At 49.9% G+C, this 7,096-nt stretch overlaps 1 protein-coding gene across 2 annotated transcripts in view; it reads right to left on the bottom strand.

The window, feature by feature from the left end:
• Positions 1-1,984: 1,984 nt before the first annotated feature.
• The window catches only part of TLR5 (toll like receptor 5), a 42,302-nt gene continuing 37,190 nt past the window's right edge, over positions 1,985-7,096 (bottom strand). For both annotated transcript variants that reach the window (XM_015562369.1, XM_015562367.1), the window contains exon 7: positions 1,985-1,995. The gene's annotated coding sequence lies outside the window, so the exon portion shown is untranslated. The remainder of the gene's footprint in view (positions 1,996-7,096) is intronic.

Below are 7,096 nucleotides of genomic sequence, written 5' to 3'. Positions count from 1 at the left end.
TTTCTGTGGCTGGCCAGGGCTATTTCCAGCCTCGGGAAAGGGTGGCAGCCGCCGTGTCAAGGGCATCGTTGTGGGACGTGGCCGAGCATTGCCCGTGACACTCACAGGCGGCCTTTGTATGGCCAGAGCTCATGGGTGCCCGTGGCCATTGGCAGAGGCCCCAGGGGTGGCACTGAGGCCTGGGGTGGGGGGGCAGGGGGCACGGAGGAAGGGGTGGTGTCGGTAGAAAGCTGTGATGTTCAGGTTGCTCAGTAAACACCACACAGGTGGACAGCGGATGAAATCTGACGCCGAGAGGGTGGTGGGACACTTGACAGGGAATCCCACTGGACAGGGGTCCCAGAGGGACTGAGCCTGATCCCAGCAGGGGCCTCGCAGGGCCCAGGGGAGGTGCTCCAGGCCCCTCCTGTTCTGTCCTCAGGCCTGAGGTTAGGGGGAGGCGAGTGAGAGCAAAGGTATGGAATTAAAGAGGGCATCACTCCCTAACCCGGACCCTGACCCTAACCCGGGCCCTCACCCTCTCCCTCTGCCTGACCCTGACCCCGGCCTGCAGGTGGGGCCTGGGCAGACCCTGCAGCCACCCTTCGGCGTCCCCAGCACGGGTGGGTGAGTGCATGGACTCTGGCTGGGGTGGGGCCTCGGCCCTGGTTCTAGGTCAGTGATGGCGAACCTATGACATGCATGTCAGAGGTGACACTCGAACTCATTTTTTTTTGGTTGATTTTTCTTTGTTCAGTGGCATTTAAATATATAAAATAAATATCAAAAAATATAAGTCTTTGTTTTACTACGGTTGCAAAGATCAAAGAATTTCTGTATGTGACACGGCACCAAAGTTAGGGTATTTTTGTTGTTGTTTTTCATGTTGTACAGTTTATTTAACCTTTGCTGACAAAGGTGTAATTGCTCCAATACTCTCCTTTACAAACCTGAACAGTTTCTGTTGGGACATCAGGTGACAGTCTTATGGGAGCTCCCTTGTAGGTAACTCTTTCTCTTGCTACTTTTAAAATTCTCCTTAACCTTTGCCGTTTTAATTGTGTCTTGGTGTCAGCCTCTTGGAGCTCATCTTGACTTGGACTCTCTGTGTTTGCCGGACTTCTGGTTCTATTTTCTTCAACAGGTTAGAGAAGCTTTTAGTCGTTATTTGCTCAAATAGGTTCTCAATATTTTGCTCTCTTCTTCTGGAACCCCGATGATGCAAATGGTGTTGCACTTGATGTTATGCCAGAGGCCCTTTAACCTATTTTCATTACTTTTCCATTTTTCTTTTTTAAAGAGATATTTTTATTGATTTCAGAGGGCAAAGGAGAGGGAGAGAGACATAAAAGCATCAATGATGAGAATCGTCGATTGGCTGCCTCCTGCGCGCCCCGTGGTGGAATCAAGCCCACAACTTGGGCTTGTGCCCTGACTGGGAATTCTCCCCTGACCTCCTGGTTTATAGGTTGACACTCAACCACTGAGCCACACTGGCTGGGCTCATTTCTTTTTCTTTCTGCTGTTCCGATTGAGAATTTTCTTCTACCTTGTCTTCCAAATAGTGGGCTCAATCCTCTGCTTCGTCTAATCTGCTGTTGACTTAATCTAATATATTCTTTATTTCAGTTATTATATTCTTAGTTTCTGACTGGCTTTTAAACATAGTTTCCATGTACTGTTTACGCTTACTAGCTCTTTGTTGAAATTCTCACTACATTTCTTGAGCATCCTATAAACAGTGTTTTGAACTCTCTGCCTCCATTTTGTTTAGTTATTTCCTGGAGTTTTAGCCTGTTCTTTTATTTTGGACATGTTTTATGTCTTCTCATTTTGGCTGCGCCCCTGTGTTGTAGGTAGCTCTAAACCTAACTGTAACATTAACCTAACCTAACCCTAATTGTAACCCTAACCTTTCATCCTAACTTTAACCCTAACCTAGTCATAGCCCTAGCCCTAAACCTAACCCTAATCTAAAGGATAAACCTAAACTTCGCCAAAGCCCCAGATTTAAACCTATCCCTAGCAATAAACTTACCCCTAACCCAACCCCCATCCTAAAACTAAATATAGCTCTAGACCAGGGGTGGGCAAACTTTTTGACTCGAGGGCCACAATGGGTTCTTAAACTGAACCGGAGGGCCGGAACAAAAGCATGGATGGAGTGTTTGTGTGAATTAATATAAATTCAAAGTAAACATCATTACATAAAAGGGTACGATCTTTCTTTTTTAGTTTTATTCATTTCAAATCGCAGGCCGTAGTTTGCCCACGGCTGCTCTAGACCTAGTTCTAAAACTAACTGTAAACCTAACCATAGTCAGCCTTAGCCTGAACTCTAATTTTAACCCTAGCTATACCCCAACCCTAAACTCAGTCCTAGCTCTAAGCCTAAAACCTAATCCTAGTCCTAGTTCTAGCTCTAACCCTAACACTAGCCAAGCCATAATGATAGCCATATTCCTAACTGTAAATCTAATCCTAAGCCTAGACCCAAACCTACCCATATCCTTAGCCATCAACCTAAACCTAATCAAGTTAGGGTTTTTCAAAATGCTGACAGGCCGAGCTCAAAAGGTTCGTCATCACTGGTCTAGGTCCACAGGGGTGACCCCGAGAAGGTCTAAATGCCACTCAAATGTCTCCCCGTGGAAAGACAGAACGAGAGACTTTTTTTTTTTTTTTTTTTTTTAGAACGAGAGACTTTTGAAAAGTTGTAGCCATTTTCCTGAGACGCCTCTTTGTGAAGTCAGGTGGGGGCCCAGGGACCGTGAGGGTTGGTCCCCCTCACACTCTTGTCTCCTACCTGGGGGGAGGGGGGAGCAGAGGCTCACCTGTCCCCCCACCACCACCACGTGCCCAGAGGCAGTGGTTGTTCCTGGTGGGTTTTGACAGGAGTCCTGGCCTGGGTCAAGCGTGAGAAGGTCAGGGGTTGATTCTGCCCCGAGGCAGGCTTTGTGCCTGGTGTCCAGGCAGGAATTCAGAGCATGTGGACGGCTCTCCCAGTGGAAGGAGGCCCCAGGACACAATGGACATAGGACTTGCCCTGCTTACCAAGACCAGGGGCCCCCACGCTGGCTGGCAGGGCTCAGGTCTCAGCGTTGTCTCCCACCAACACCTGCTTTTCGGCCACCCCTTGGGAGAGGCGGGCCTGGGGGAGCGTTCCGTGCAGAACAGGGCCCCTTGGGAAGGGAACTTGGGGTCCTGCGCCCACTGAGCAAGATGTAGAGCAAGCATGTCAAACTCACAGGCTGACACGGGCCAAATAAGTAAGGTGTAAGTGTATGTGGGCCACAAAAAAACCCCCCAAACTACCATTTTCAGAGAAATGCAGGTTTATTTTGGTAGAGACATGCTGAATATAAAGGCCTGAAATAAATGAGTCATCATTCACATAAAATAATAGAACTTTTTAATAAAAATTAATATTTTTTCTTGAACATGAACTTACCAGACACTGAATAACTGCACAAATGAATAAGTGTTACGCAAATAAACCTATTTTTTCCTGTTCTCCGAAAGCGAAATATTTCCTGTTGCGCACACCAAACGAATGATGTGGCCGTCGACTGCTAAAATATTTGCTGCGAGTATTACTGGAGAGAAATGGTGCGCCTGAGTGTAAGGCGCGTAAGGGAAATGAACACAACACGATTAGGTTATAGTCATCAGCATTAGCAAACGTTGTAGTTCGTTATTACTAATTATGTATAACAGGACATTGTAAAAATTAAGTTAGAAAATTTTTATTAAAACGTTTCTCACATACCGTTATATTGGCTGGGCCGCAAACCTGACCAAGGTTCATGCCCTTCACCGGAATCAAACCTCGGACCCTTCAGTTCACAGGCCGATGCTCTATCCACTGAGCCAAACCGGTTAGGGCAAGTTACAAAATTTTTATTGAAACGTTTCTTGCACACCGTTATGTTGGCTGGGCTGCAAATATATTCATTGTGGGCCACATGGGCCGCGAGTTTGACATGCTGGCTGTAGATCCCATAAGGCAGGTCCCCGCTCTAGGCAGGAACAAGCCATTGGTCCTCCCTGTGGGAAGGACGTGGCCAGGGAGGGGCCTCTGAATGTGGCTGTCAGAGCAGAACCCCCGTTTTCTTTCTTTAAAAAAAAAATAATTGATTTCAGAGAGGAAGGGAGAGAGAGAGAGAAACATCAATGATGAGAGCGAATCATTGATCGGCTGCCTCCTGCACACCCCCTACTGGGGATCGAGCCTACAACCCGGGCATCAAACCCTGATCAGGAATCGAAACTGGGACCTTTCAGTCCGCAGGCCAACACTCTATCCACTGAGCCAAACCAGCTCAGGCGGGAACCCCCGCTTTCCAAGGTCTGGGCCTCATTTGTCACAGAGAGAAAGTGGTTGTGATGTGGGCAGTGGCCGACGTCCCTGCAGAGGCTCCCAGTCAAGGGACAGGACAGAGCCACCTGGTGAGGACCCCTGTCACTCCTAGAACTTCAACTTCCCCCTCTCACCCTGGCTCAGGGCCATCCTGTGTCACCGGTGGCTGGGCCTTGTGACAGGAGGGACAGAGGAAGGGAGGGTCCCCGCCCTCGCTCCCCCCTCCCGCTCCCCTTTAAACCTGTTTACGCGCCTTCGAATCGGCAGTCCTTTTCCTTCCCCAGGGCCCGGCAGATCTATTTTTGAGGATCTGGGCCGGGACCAGGGCTGGGCGAGGCCAGCCACGTCAAACAGAGTTGAGCTTCCTGCCTGGGCCTCCCTGCTGTCCCGAGAGGGGCCCTGTCTCCCTGCCCTGGCATCTCTAGGGTGGGTGGGTGGGTCCAGCAGGGCCTGAGGGAAGACAGCTCGGTTAGGCCTTGGAAACCAAGAGGAGTCCTGGCCGGGTGGCTCGGTGGTTAGAGCATCATCCCATAACCCCAAGGTTGTGGGATCCATCCCCAGTCAGGGCACATACAAGAACCAACCAGTGAATGCACGAATAAGTGGAACAACACAGCGATGTTTCTCTCCTTCTTTCTCTTAAAATCAATTTTTTAAAAAAGAAAAAGAAATCCAATCTGGACTTCCCCAGGGCCCGGCAGATCTATTTTTGAGGATCTGGGCCGGGACCAGGGCTGGGCGAGGACAGCCACGTCAAACAGAGTTGAGCTTCCTGCCTGGGCCTCCCTGCTGTCCCGAGAGGGGCCCTGTGGAACTTTGTCCAGGAGCCAGGAGGTCAGGGTTCGATTCCCGGTCAGGGAACGTGCCCGGGTTGTGGGCTCGATCCTCAGTGTGGGGCGTGCAGGAGGCAGCCGATCCATGATTCTCTCTCATCATGGATGTTTCTCTCTCTCTCTCCCTCTCCCTTCCTCTCTGAAATCAATTAAAATGTATTTAAAAATAATTAAACTGAGAGGTGGTTTACTCCATCTGCTAAAATGGAAGTGTTTTCCCCTGACGAGTGGGCTTCATTTATGACTAGAACCCAAACAAAAACAGCCACTGAGCCCAACACCCAGTCAAGTCCCCGTGTAGCTGCTGCTCAGGTTTCTCCCCGGCCTGGCAGCCCCGGCACACGTGCCCCGGGTGTTTCCTGCGCGCCCCACACGCGGCCTGCTCCCCTCTCCGCGGCCTCCTGCCCCTGGCTTTCCCCAGAGCGCAGGCCTCGCCCTGCCCGCCTCATGTCAGCGCTGTGCACAGACCTGTGTGTTCCCTGCTCCAAGTTCACCAGCAGCGACTGCTGGTGGGTGTGGGCTTTGAGGCTGAGGCTCTGAGGATCGGAGGCCGTCCTCGCCTGGCTGATCCCGCAGAGAAAGGCGAGGGATGTAGCATGAGCTGACTCAGGCTGAGCCTCCTGCATGGGTTCAAATATGTCAGTGTGTAGTCATGGACTTGAAATGTCAGAACCGAAAGGGCCGCCCTCGCCGGTGTGGCTCAGGGGATAAAGCGTCGGTCTGTGGACTGAAGGGTCCCGGGTTCGATTCCGGTCAAGGGCACGTGTCCAGGTTGCGGGCACATCCCCAGTAGGGAGTGTGCAGGAAGCAGGTGATCAATGATTCTCTCTCATCATTGATGTTTCTCTCTCTCCCTCCCCTCTCTCTCTCTCTTTAAAAAAAAAAAATACAGCCCTGACTGGTTTGGCTCAGGGGATAGAGCGTCAGCCTGCAGACGCAAGGGTCCCAGATTCGATTCCGGTCAAGGGCATGTACCTTGGTTGCGGACACATCCCCAGTAGAGGGTGTGCAAGAGGCAGCTGATTGATGTTTCTCTCTCATCGATGTTTCTAACTCTCTACCCCTCTCCCTTCTGGTCTGTAAAAAATCTATAAAATATATTTAAAAAATACATAAAAAATTAAACAGAGAATGATCAGGCAGTTCTACTTCTGGGGTTATATCTGAAGGACGTGAAAGGGGTGTCTTGAAAAAAAAATTTAAAAGCTCCACTCCCACATTCATGACGGCATTATTTCTAATAGCCCAGGTATGGAGGCAACGTAAGCTAATGGATGGATGGATGGACAAAGAAACTGGTGTAAATCCACGTGGTCTTGCACACCCTTTCATAGGCTTATTCCTAGAGATCTGAGTCTTCCCGCCTCCTCTCGCCTGACAGTACAACGTTAAGTAGAAGTGGTGACAGCGAGGGTCCTTGTCTTTTTCGCAATAATAATGGTAAGAAAGGGCTTTTACAATGTAAAGTACCTGCATGAGACCCCACACCGTCCTGCCCTCTTTGTCCAGAGAGAGCAACTAAATCTGCTGTTAGGTGCTGGGGTAGGTCGCCGTGGGGGAGGTGGCCGTGTCATCCTGGATGTAGCTGGGGAGCTTGTCTCCCAGCAAAGAGGGGAAGGGAAGACAATTGATACTACGGGGTATTTGGGGGACCCGATCTAGGCCCCAGTGTGACTCAAGGGGGTGGGGACGAAGGACAGGGAATGTCAGATACTTGGTTGATGCCAGATCCAGCCCTGCGTCACTGATATTCTTTATCAATTATTTTCACTTAAGTTCTTGTTTGGAAACATGCAAACATGATGTAGGAAGCTAACCTCCACCAGCCCTGCCTTCTCAGAGGTGCACACCGTGGTCACACGTGGCTTACAGAAATAATGCGGTTTCATTTATAGAACTTTTTGTACAAGTGGGATGCATTATT

The sequence above is a fragment of the Myotis davidii genome, unplaced genomic scaffold (genome assembly GCF_000327345.1).
Source record: "Myotis davidii unplaced genomic scaffold, ASM32734v1 scaffold174, whole genome shotgun sequence".
Lineage (NCBI taxonomy): Eukaryota > Metazoa > Chordata > Mammalia > Chiroptera > Vespertilionidae > Myotis > Myotis davidii.
Note: the sequence above shows the minus strand (reverse complement) of the source record. Positions and strands in the feature narration are given on the sequence as shown.